Source organism: Gymnodraco acuticeps, unplaced genomic scaffold, assembly GCF_902827175.1.
Source record: "Gymnodraco acuticeps unplaced genomic scaffold, fGymAcu1.1, whole genome shotgun sequence".
Classification (NCBI taxonomy): Eukaryota; Metazoa; Chordata; class Actinopteri; order Perciformes; family Bathydraconidae; genus Gymnodraco; species Gymnodraco acuticeps.
Genome location: NW_022990828.1, coordinates 157,934 through 171,195, shown reverse-complemented (window position 1 = coordinate 171,195; position 13,262 = coordinate 157,934). Strand labels below are relative to the sequence as shown.

Below are 13,262 nucleotides of genomic sequence, written 5' to 3'. Positions count from 1 at the left end.
CTATTGTGTACAAAACTCTGTCTCCCCATATCGACTCTGTCCATCCAATAAAGGCACACCAAATGACCTTAAATAAAAGCAGCACAAGACCAATTACGATGCACAAGTGTAATTGTATGAAAATAGAGGATGGCCTTGCTGCAAAAGAGCGATTAGGAACCCTGCTTATTGGGAACTTGGTCAATTCTGCAACCCACAGTTTAGATCTAGCACTAATGTCCGTGCAGGAAGTAGTGTTGTATTTATGGAGCTCAAAGCTCAGGGTTGTGCAGGTTGAACATGTAGTGAGTGTGACTCTCTCGCACAACACACACATTTCTGTCTCTTTCTTTACCGTAACCATGAACTTACCATGGTGTAGCTATTAAACAGATATCCCAAAATATTTGTGGGGTGGGGCATTGTGCCTTTAAAAAAGGTATTCCAAGGATTGAAAACTCATTCAATATCAATCTGCCTAGTGATACGGCTGAATAACCCTCTATTTTTAGAATCCTATATTATTATTTTGGGCTGGTTTCACAGATGCAATAATAGAGTTTTTTAATCAAACTTCATAAAATCAGACTTTTCAATAACACAACCTTTTAGTTCTAGACGTGTACCGTTGTAATGGAATCCTTACAGCCTGGCTTTTCTTCATCTTCAGCTCTGACATTTTGTGAATTCCTTTCTGACTTCATGTGGTCTCTACAGTCACATGGATGTGCGACAGGATGAAATACTCACAGTGAATAGGGTGAAGATTATGAGGTGGAAGAACCACCTGATGTCAGGACTCCATTTTCACACCTGCGCAGTGCCTGGGGCTCCGAACACATCCTCATCCTCACAGCCTCCTGCAGGGAGACAGACAGGGACACGTAAGCAATCACTGCAATGCACCCGTCTGGCAGACTCCAAACTATATTAAAGCCGTAGTCGTATGACTTTTCAGAGCATTCTACAAACATCTGTATGTCTGACGGCACAGAATATCGATCCCCTCTGTTCTACTTTTGTCATTGAGCCTTTAGCCTTCAGCCACAGAAAGAAATGACAACATAAAAACACATTTGGGCAGTGTGTTGCCTTTGAAATATGTTGATACTATTATTAAAACATCAACCTTGAATAGACACTAGCTGCTTCCAAATTCATCAAAGTGCAGATTGATGTTTCTGTATTTCTAGAAGCTATAGAGATCACCAGTATGGTTGTGTTCAGATCGCATGCTAAGTAGATCTCTGTGTGGTTTTATGTTGTCATTAATGTTTTTTCCCTTGATCAAATGTCCGGTGTTTCCCTGGAACAATATGGATCGGTGTTCTCTTCTCATTAATGACCAGCTCGCTGCACATTATTCAGCTTATTACATGGCTACGTACAAAATACTGTCCAAGTCTGTTCACATTTTCATTTACATTAACGAGTCTTCAAACACTGCCAGAGCCCATACAGTGTTCCTGTTCCTATGCTGTTCCATTTAGTGTTTACTTCCTGTCTGTCTTCTTCTGTTGATTTTTGTGGTCCAGCTCTCTGAGTCCTTTGACCTCTTTCCTTCTCTTGCCCTGGTTGCAGTCGAATAGTCCATTTAGCTTAGGAACCTTCCTAACCGAGTGAAATGACCCGGAAGTCCCTCAGTGGCAGCCATGATAAGTGCCGTTCAAATTCTCTAAATGATAGGAAAGGAGGTTTCAAACTTCCTTTATAACCTCCTTTAGCTTAGGAACGACTGGACCTCCCTTGACGAAAGGAGAGGAGAAAATGCTGCCCCACAACGCCTTGCAGCCGCAGCATTTGCCGTCACACAACAGTCGGCCGTTCACGGAAACAACTGATTATGACGGAGAAATGATATCATGAAAGTTACGGTGCTTATTAAGCATTTTAAAATGTATGTGGTAAGTTGCCAAAGTGCTTTGTTTTGAACGTTCATCAGTATTATAATCAAAAAGAGAAATATGAACGTTAGTTTTTACTGAAATGATCAAATAAAGTCAACATCTCACAGTCTTTACTGAGCTGTGTGGGGTTTGTTCAACTTCTAAAAGATGTTTGAATGGTGATATACACAGTGATAGATGTTAAGGACTAACGTTTATAATAAATACATTTGTATTGATTTTAAGATATTTTCATACAATCATACGTATTGGGATCATTTGTATTAATGTGGACCGGAGGGAGAGGGTGACGAGCATAAGTTTCACTTTCCTTTTTTATTTCAATTCCAACTTTGGTCATGAAGAATATGTTTCTCTGTTGTCCACGTTCATAAAGCATAAAGCAACAGCATCAGAGCACGGTGCAGAGTCTCTAGATGAGTTTACAGTAGTCCCTCGTTCTTATTAAACATCCATGTTGTAGTCCGCTGTATAGAAACTGTAGTTTCCATAGTTTCCCCACAGCAGCAGACGCACATTCATGACGTCCGCTGGCGCATCATAAACACGTCGGATAGTGAAAGTGCAGTCGGATTCTCTAAAGTACCGCGGTCTCTTCTCCTAAGTCCTTTTGAATTCTCCTATCCACTATCCCTTAACCCCGTGACGTTTCACTCAGAGGTCAAGGGATAGACGATAGGGTTAGACGTTAGGAGCTGATTTTTGGACTATCCGACCGCAACCCTGTTTTTACAGATCAGCAATGGTCTACTATATTTAGAACCAGTCTTCTAGTTTAAAAGAGAAGACTAGTATTTCCGAAATTGATATTGAGTATTCTACTAAGCTGTGTAATAGAGCCAACTAACGTTAAACGTCTTGAAACCTCAACCCTTAAACTCATGTTCAAGGCAGACCTCTTGAAATCTCCACAGTGGCTGAATAAATTTGTATCATCAAAGACTGAATTTAAAACCAGTGTCTTTGTCTACTGTACCTTTGTTCTTTCACAATTTAAACTGTGATGATATCCTTTACCATTTTTGGGAACAAAGCGATGACCCCAGAGTTAGATTGCAGCTGATGTTAGCAACCTTACTCATTTTTAGCCAGCACCTAACATCACTTTCCCTGGAAAACATGACAACCTTTAATCGGCTGTGGCAAATTGATGATAATCTATTGTATTAACGCACTGACCTGTTTTTAAAAAACAACAAATTAGGATTGTGCTAAATCCAGTTCTGCACATTTTCTGCTTATAATGCCAATTATTTAGATGCAAGGTTAATTCATCCATGAATGATTAAGCCCCTTCATTCAAACAATACTACCGAACAAACTTGCTTCTTACACAGTAGTTTCTCTATTAATGGTTTGTTCTATATTTCAAATTAATGATATGTTTTCAGGCAATGCTCCAGGGCTAATCTGTTCCCTCTAGTGTGTTACTGTAGTACCACAGGAGCACAATTACTTTATTCTGTTGAAGTATAAGCGGCTTCTTTTTGAAGATTTCAGATATGATCAGTCCTATGCTTACTTTGAATAGTTTGAGTTGCAGCCTAATGAAGAGAACAATAATGTCAACAGTGATGTTGCAATATGAAAGCATCCAAAGTCAACCTACACACTTTAATAATGCTCTCAGTAGTGTTTAATTTGAAGTGTTACCTTTGCCTTTCAGGTTAGGTCCTTGTTTCTAAGCAACAGTATTTTTGGAATTTTTTTTACAGTTTATTATCAAGAGCAGCATTGCATTGTCTTGGTCACAATCTAAAAATGCAAAATGCAAACATTTTATTCCTTTGCTTTGAAACAAACCAAGCATATTATTACACAAACTTTCCCAAATGCAAAAAGTAAGAGTAAAGTTCAAATGTGTGATGTCATCAAGTATAAAGACTGGAGCTTTTCCAGAGACAATGAATAGGTAAAGATGATACAGATGAGGTACAAATATGGGTGAAGTGTCAAAGCTGGAAACACTTTGATAGAATAAAACTGATTTGGGTAATAAAATAAAGAAATAAAATAAACATTCTGTCATTCACACAATCCCACTCTTATTCATTGCCTACGTTGCAGCTTCAGACGTTATACTTGATGACATTAAAAGTTTGAGACTTAGCATTGTTGGCAGATCTGAAGGCCATGGAAAAGACTCTGGATGTCTTAATTAGTGTGAATGCTGTGCAGCCTCTTGAGGGCATGAAGTGACAGAAACGTTCAACATGTCTCCATTAAGGCCCATTGTAAATTCAGCCTGATATTTCGTCAGAGCAGCAGCTACACACCTTTAGTAAATCTGCCAAAAATGGCACATTATTGAGCCGAAAGTACACAAACAGCAGACTCAGACGCTCGTCAGGTTCCTGACATGCTGCACGCGTTGACATTTTACCGATAGCAGCTACCGTTTTTAAACTATAGTTAGAAATGTAAGAGGTTTATCTCTCATTCAAATCAATGAGATACTGCACATCTCCATGGTAACCTTTGATCTCTGCACACAGTTGTTTGATAACGTTGTCACCATGGTGACCTTTGATCTCTGGGCTTACACACACAGGTGTTTGATAACGTCGTCACCTCAAACACAAACACACAAGCCTCATCCCAATACCCCTCCTCGACTCCTCCTTTCCCTCACTCGCGTCCCTTCCTTGCGTCTTAGCTCCGCCTCCGTAAGATGTGAGCGAGAGACACGAGGAGGTGACGCGAGGACAGAGGAGTCCTCAGGTATTAATTGGGAGGTCCTCGTTCACTCAAACGTCACTTTTAAACGACGTCTGTTAATGATGACATGCGCACAGCTGTATCCCCTCTCATCGGGCTTAACTGAATAACCCTTTAGAACCGGCCCATTTGTTGTTAAATATTTAAATGAATGAATCTTTCTCTTGTTAGTCAAGGAATTCAATGTATGATGGTTGGTCCTGTTTTTGTGTTCCGTTTTGGTGTAAAAGGTAGCCTACATTTAAATAAAAAATATAATGTGTGAAAGCCTTTACTCTGAAAATGTGTGTCCTGTAGATCCCCACATTCACCACAAACCCACATTCAGGACTGTGAATTTTAAATAATTTAACTCCTGAATATCTTCACACAAAACAATACAAATAATTGTTATTTATCAAGATCTATTCATTTATGAAATAGCTTTCTTAATAGCTATGTTTCAGTGACGTTAAAGATCATTAAACATGATTTAAATTGTTAGTATAACCTTAAGAAATGAATTGCACATAATAATTCCCACGGAGCAGTGAGCACTTATACATTTATGTGACGCTTTTCCACTCATCTTCCAGTTGTCGGTTTTCCTCTGTTGAAATGGACCAGCTGTGAAGGTGGGGGCGGGGCTTTTATACACGAGTAGTAAAAACACTTCCGCGTAGTCTGCTCTCGTGTATCCTCCCGCACCCCTCCTCGACTCCTCCACTGTGCATTTCAGCTATTGGGACGTCCTTCAAAATGGCGTGTCTTGATCGATTTCCGGGTCAAGTCCCGGAGGAGGGGGAGAGAGGAGTCGAGGAGGGGTATTGGGATGAGGCTACAGACTGGAGTAGACAGAGACCATTCAACTACTAACATATTCAGCTTTTTCTGCACTTTCAGCTAAATTCAGCAACAAATGTACACAGTTTACAGCATTCACATATGCACATATATCTAAAAAAAATAGATCCAATGTGGCATATAATGCAAATAGTTGACAATTATTAGGTAATACTTATACATTTTAACCCCATTATGCTTTTGGGGGACAAGACATAATATGTGTCTGCTTTATGATTGTCTGAGTGTTTTTTTGTTCGAGCACGCTGAACCAGTTTTAAGGATGTCACCATGTTACCAGATCTCAGCATTTGCCTTGGTGAGATTCATATTATCATAATTGATAGAACAATATGCAAGACTTTATCTTTGAGTGAATTTAAAGTTCCTATCCACAGATTAGATTTCAAAGAGTGTGGGGTTAACTGTTTTGACCAAGCAATCTCACCTCAAGGTCCATTTATCAGCTGATGTGGACATTTTGATGAAGTGGATGGAGTGCTCCATTTACTAGTGAATATAATGGACCTTGAGAAAGAAAAATGTTGTGCTCACAGCATTTTACTTGGGCAATGAAAACATGAATAAACATGGTAATTGGGGGGATTTCTAAACCATTAACGTACCCTGTCATTCCAAATCAGTACTTGTCCAAACAAAATGAAAATAGCAAAGTCATACCTGTATACAAAACTGGGAACAAGCACCACTTCACAAACTACAGACCTATCTCTTTACTTACCCAATTTTTAAAAAATGCTAGAAAAAGTATTCAACAACAGACTGGACGCATTCATAGAAAAGCACAAATTAATCACGGACAGTCAATACGGATTCAGATCAAACAGATCAACATCACTGGCAATTATGGAATTATTGAGGATATCACAGATGCCCTTGAACACAACAAATGATGCAGTAGGGATTTTTATAGATATTAAAAAAGCTTTTGACACAATCAATCATGACATCCTAGTATATAAATTAGAAAGGTATGGTATCAGGGGTATAGTTTTAGACTGGATTAAAAGCTATTTAAGCAATAGACAGCAGTATGTGAAGTTGGGAAATGACTGTTCTTCATGTTTGGACATTGCTTGTGGTGTCCCCCAGGGGTCAGTGGTGGGTCCTAAATTGTTTATACTGCACATCAATGACATCTGTAAAATGTCAAATATACTGAGGCCAGTTGTATTTGCTGACGATACACATATATTCTGTTCTGGGGAGAATTTAGAACAACTAGTGGAGAACATAGAAAATGAAATGCACAAATTAAAAACATGGTTTGATCATTAAACTTGTGTAAAACAAAATGAATGCTGTTCGGTAAACATAGAACAAAAATACAAATGCAAATAAAAATAGATGGGGTTGAAATTGAAAGTCCATGACATTTAATTTCTTGGGGTAATAATAGATGACACAATAAGTTGGAAATTACACATAAACATGTACAATCAAAGCTGTCAAGAAGCATTTCCATACTAAACAAAGTAAAACAAGTCCTAGATCAGAAATCACATCACATTCTCTACTGTTCACTAGTCTTACCATATCTGAATGACTGTGCTGAAATCTGGGGCAATAACTACAAAAGTTCAATACATTCAGTATCTATTTTACAAAAAAAAGCCATACGTATAATTCACAATACCAAATATCTTGATCACACTAACGCACTATTCCTGCAGTCAACATTGTTAAAATTCACAGACCTGGTAGAATTCCAAATGGCACAAATCATGTTTATGGCAAAAAAAAAAAAACGTTTTACCAGGAAACATCCAAAAAGTATTCACTCAACGAGTGGGGGGATATAGTTCAAGGAGACCAATTCAATTCAAGATTCATATGGCCCGTACAACCAGAAGAACATGTTGTATCTATCTCAGCCTGTGGAGTGAGACTATGGAACAGTGTGAACGTGGAGTGAGCAGATTAACAATACAAATATATTAATAATAATGATAATTATTTATAGATTATAGATTATAAATAAATAATTTAGGGACAAGAGGGTGAGATTAAATAAATTATACTTCTTCTCACTCCTTTTCGAACACTAGATCTGGGACTGTTTATGTTGCTAATGCTGTTGTTGTAAATGTCACTTGCATGTTTTGTTTTCTCTTACATTGTTAGCAGAGTAAGCATAACTTCATTGCTGTTTAGCATCCTAATAAGCGGAGGAATAACGAAACATCAGAGACAGTGGCATTTCATTCAACGGGCTCTCCCATTGGAGGCGTGGCTTTATTTATACCCATCATGACCTTTAACCTGTTACGATATTGGCTTCCGGTCATGCACAACAAATAACACGAATTGGTAACACATTTACCTGAATGTTAACACCCCCACTTGATATCACATTTGTGTTTTGTTTTTTTAACAAATAAAAACATTATAAGGTTCTCTACCTTACAGAAATTGTTACTCTCCAAACATAAACTTTGCAAACTTAATCAACTTAAACTTTGGTGCAGGTTTTGTCATAACATCTGCCACCATCTGGTCTGTTGGACAATAAATCAGATTTGTTTTTCCCCCTTCCACAATAGACCTCAGAAAATGATACTTAATGTCAATATGCTTGCATCTCTGTCTGTTAACAGGATTCTTTGCCAACGCTATTGTGCCCTGGTTGTAGGGCTGTGCGATTATGGCAAAAATCATAATCACGATTATTTGGGTCAATAATTGATATCACGATTATTTTGACGATTATTCATTGACCATTTATTGAACTTTAAAACAAATAATATTTTACCAATAAACAAGATCAACAAATATGTTGGAGCGCACTTCCAAAACCATACTAAACATATATTATTAATATGATAAATAAAAATAAATTAGACCAAAATAAATGAAATCAAACATGTTGCAGTGCACTGTCACAACCTACTGAAAACTCCTTAACATATAGCCAACATTTTGGTAAAACATATTCAACATGTTCCACTCAGTTAAACGTTGAAGGCTGGCCAACCGTCATGGTCCAGAAGTAACAGGAAATAAATGTTGAACTACAATTTAAGACCAAATAAAAATGTTTAGGCCACCATGGCAAATGCTGGTAGGGCTGCTCATGTCATCTCTTAAAGATTGTTCGCAAGAAACACCGGCCTGTTTACATGGTCTGGTTTCAGGGATGAGCGCAGGCAGGTGACGATATTGCCACCTGTACTGAAGACCCTCAGCCACGCCCCGACACATGGGGTGACGCCGGCCAATCACAAAGCTTTGATGCGTTCAAGTGCATTATTCTGGCACAGGAAGATTTTGTTACAGGACATTAACGATAAAACAGAATATTGTTGTTCTATTTTTAGACACATCTCGCGATCGACTGGTTGGGCACCCCTGGGCTAGACCATAGGTCTGTTGTGGTAGCAAAGTAGTCAGCTGAAGCCACATCTCTCTCAACTTCCCCACGGCATTTGTCATATAGTGCAGGCAGCGCAGACCTGCTGAAATAATACCGAGACGGCATCGCGTAACGCTTGTCCAACGTGTTGACAAGTTGCTTAAAGCCCTGGTTGCTAACAGTGCTAACTGGGCACATATCTTTAGCGATGTGAAATGTAATGGCACCTGTAATATCTCTGTGTCTCTGAGAGCTCGTCGCGTCGGCCGTTGCTCTGTACAATGCGTCCAGAATCGATGACTGTGATGATGTGGTGGATGAAGTCGAGCGGGCATCTGCTTTTTGTTGTATTACTGCCTGGTCGTATTGCACTTTGTGGTTGTATTTCAGGTGATTAAAGAGATTGGTTGTGTTAGCGTGTGGTGCCAACACAACCTGGTAACAAATCCTGCACTGTACTTTGTTTTGCTCCACGTCGGACTCCTGAAAGCCAAAGTACTTCCAAATAGTGGAAATAGTTGTACCCTTCTTTTTAACGAGTTGCTGCTCTTGTTCTGACATATTCGCTCGCGCTGAACACTCACAACACATGTCACTCCCACGTGGCCGAGTGGGCTTTTAGGGAGGGGCGAAAGCGCAACAGCAAAAATAATCGTATTTTGTCAATTATGCTGTTTTCATAATCGTCGCAAACCATAATCGTAATCGCGATGATTAATTGCACAGCCCTACCTGGTTGTCTTCGTAAATCGTAGGTAGTGTATATTCACATTTGTCAATGCCTTCTAGTAGTTGTATTAAGTACATGCACTCCTGCATAGTAGCTGCTAAAGCCATATACTCAGCTTCACATGTTGATAATGCGACAGTTGGCTGCTTTTTTGTTTTCCAGGAAACCAGTGGCCCGCTCTCATTAAGGCTAACACAATAACCTGACACACTCCGTCTGTTGGTTAGATCAGCAGCCCAATCTGCATCGCTGTATGCTTGTAAGCCCAGTTTTTCACTCTTACTTTTCCGGTAACACAGTTCCCTGTCGATTGTACCTTTTAAATATCTCAGTACATGTGTTACAGTAGTCCATTGCTCTTCTGTCGGCTCAGAAAAATACTGGGACAGTTTACTGACAACAAAACTCAAATCAGGCCTCGTGCACACAGCCAGGTAGATCAGGCTACCTACTGCCTCTCTGTACATTCTAACATCCTTCATCGGTACAGCATCATCTAAGTAGTTCAGTTTTTGCTCACAAGGTGTCGCTCTCGGTTTACAATCCTGCATGTTAAACCTTTCAAGTATTTTGTTCACATATTTCTTCTGTGACATCTTTACACATGAATCAGTTTGATCAAAATCAATGCCCAGGAAATGTTTTAGTTTCCCCAAGTCTGTCATCCTGAATTTAGCTGTGAGCATCTCCTTAACAACTTTCAATGCATTGTTATCACTAGCTGCAATGATTATGTCATCAACCCATATTATCATTATCAGTTTTCAGTTTCTTTTGTGTAAACACAATGGTCAGCCGGGTTCTGTAGGAACTCTTTTTCACTCAGATACTCATGCAGCATTTTGTTCCAATTTCTGCCTGACTGTTTAAGCCCATATAGTGACTTTTCAACTTTTCACCTTTACTGGATTTGACCTCAAAACCTTCTGGCTGTTCCATGTATATCTCACAGTCTATTGGTGCATGTAGGTAAGCAGTTTTAACATCCATTTGGTGTAAAATCAGATTTTCCTGTGCTGCTTTTTGCATTAACACTCTGATACTGGTGAGGTTAGCGGTAGGTGAAAAATGTCTCATCATAGTTTTCGCCCCTCTTCTGACTGTATCCCTTGGCTACATATCGTGCCTTGTACCTTTCGGACCCATCAACATTGGTTTTGATATCATACACCCATTTACCCCCCACTGCTCTCTCACTCTGAGGTAAGTTGGTCAGGATAAATGTATTATTTTCTTTTAGTGATTGCATTTCCTCATCCATTGCAATAACCCATTGTTTTGACTCAGATGAAGTTACAGCTTCCCTAATGTTAAAGGGATATTGCACATTCATCTGTAACAATAGTCAATATTTGTCAGTAGCTGATCCTCACTTTCCTTACCACATACACTGGCACATAAGTAAACTGGCTTCTTCCTCACTCTTGAAGGATAACGCCTAAGCTCACTCTTGTCGTCTTCTGTCTCTGTTACCACAGGTATAGATACTGGACTAACGTTAGTATCACACTTGATTTTGCCAGATTTGTTCTGTACCTCAAAGTCATCATCAGAGACAGTTTCTGTTTGTGTTTCTCTTTCTGAATTGGTCTTGGTCACAAACTTCACAAGTCTAGATTTTTGCACTTTTCCACTGTGAGGGAAATAGACCATGAAGGCTGGACTATTTTTGTCATATCCAACAAAAATTCCCTCCTCACACCTTGAGTCCAGTTTCTTTTTGTCTTGCTTATAGGCATAGCACACTGACCCAAACTTGTGCATTCTGGACAGGTTAGGCCGTCTACCTGTCAGCATAAAGTAAGGTGTCTGTTTTATGCGGTTGTTAAAGCATCATTACTACGGCTGCTGTCTGTACTGCATAGGTCCACATACTTTTTGGCATCTCATTTTCTATAAGCATACACCTGGCCATGTCAAAAAGTGTGTGCCAACTCCTCTCAGCAGTGCCATTTTGATGTGGGGAGTACGGTGCTGACTTTTCATGTCTAATCTTATTACTGCATAGTAATGCTTGATTACATTACATTACATTGCATTTAGCTGACGCTTTTGTCCAAAGCGACTTACAATAAGTACATTCGACCAGGAAGACACAACCTTGAAGAAAACAGAATCATATAAGTATATCAGGTTTCATAGAGCCAAACATTTCAAGTGCTACTCAACTGGCTTTAGGTAATCCAGTCCTTTATTAGTATAAAAGTGCTTCGTTAATCGTTCTAACGCTCGAAGTGGAGTCGAAAGAGATGAGTTTTCAGTTTGCGTTGGAAGATGTGCAAGCTATCTGCCGTCCTGATGTCAATGGGGAGCTCATTCCACCATCTTGGAGCCAGGATAGCAAACCCACGTGTTTTCGCCGATGGGAACTTGGGTCCCCCTCGCAGCGAGGGCGCAACGAGTCGTTTGGCTGATGCAGAGCGTAGTGCACGCGCTGGGGTGTACGGTTTAACCATGTCCTGGATGTAGGAAGGGCCAGATCCATTCGCAGCACGGTAAGCAAGTACCAGTGTCTTGAAGTGGATTCTAGCAGTTACCGGAAGCCAGTGAAGGGAGCGGAGGAGCGGAGTGGTGTGGGAGAATTTAGGAAGGTTGAAAACCAGACGGGCCGCTGCATTCTGGATGAGCTGCAGAGGTCGGATGGCACATGCAGGTAGACCAGCCAGGAGGGAGTTGCAGTAGTCTAGGCGTGAGATGACGAGAGCCTGGACCAGAACCTGAGTCGCTTTCTGAGTCAGCTGGGGACGTATCTTCCTGATGTTGTAAAGCGTGTATCTGCAGCAGCGGGTTGTAGCAGCGATGTTTGCAGTGAAGGACAGGTTGTTATCTAGGGTCACACCCAGATTCCTTGCAGTCTGAGTCGGGGAAACAACTGAGGTGCCGATGTTGATTGTCAGGTCAAGAGTTGGACAATCTTTTCCCGGGAGGAAGAGCAGCTCAGTCTTGTCAAGGTTGAGCTTGAGGTGGTGAGCAGACATCCACTGAGAGATGTCAGCTAGACAAGCAGAGATGCGTGCGACGACCTGGGTCTCTGAGCGGGGAAAGGACAGAATTAATTGGGTGTCGTCAGCGTAGCAGTGGTAAGAAAAACCATGCGGGCTAATGACTGATCCGAGCGAGTTTGTGTACAAGGAGAAGAGGAGGGGACCAAGAACAGAGCCCTGAGGGACCCCCGTAGTTAATTGACAAGGGTCGGACTCAGACCCTCTCCAAGTCACCCTGTAGGTACGGTCTTTCAGGTATGAGGTGAGGAGGGAAAGTGCAGAGCCAGAAACTCCAAGTTTTTGGAGAGTGCGAAGGAGGATCTGATGATTCACCGTGTCGAATGCAGCAGACAGGTCCAACAGGATGATGACAGAGGAGAGGGATGCAGTTTTGGCAGTGTGCAGTTCCTCAGTGACAGCAATGAGAGCAGTTTCTGTGGAGTGACCTGCCTTGAAACCAGACTGGTGCGGATCCAGAAGGTTGTTCTGATTGAGATAACAGGAGAGTTGTTTAAAGACAGCGCGTTCAAGTGATTTAGACAGGAACGGGAGGAGAGAGACAGGCCTGTAGTTTATAACATCAGACGGGTTGAGAGTGGGTTTCTTTAGGAGAGGGTTTACTCTTGCCTCCTTGAGACTGTTTGGAAAGTGACCAGAAGTTAGAGAAGTGTTGATGAAATGGGTGAGAAACGGTAGAATATCAGGAGCGATAGTCTGAAGGAGGTTTGAAGGGATAGGGTCCAGAGGAC

The 13,262-nt window shown here is 40.6% G+C and overlaps 1 long non-coding RNA gene across 1 annotated transcript in view; it reads right to left on the bottom strand.

The window, feature by feature from the left end:
- Positions 1-727: 727 nt before the first annotated feature.
- Positions 728-13,262, bottom strand: part of LOC117557185 — a 140,584-nt gene continuing 128,049 nt past the window's right edge. The window contains exon 3 of the long non-coding RNA XR_004570670.1: positions 728-839. This is a non-coding gene — a long non-coding RNA (uncharacterized LOC117557185). The remainder of the gene's footprint in view (positions 840-13,262) is intronic.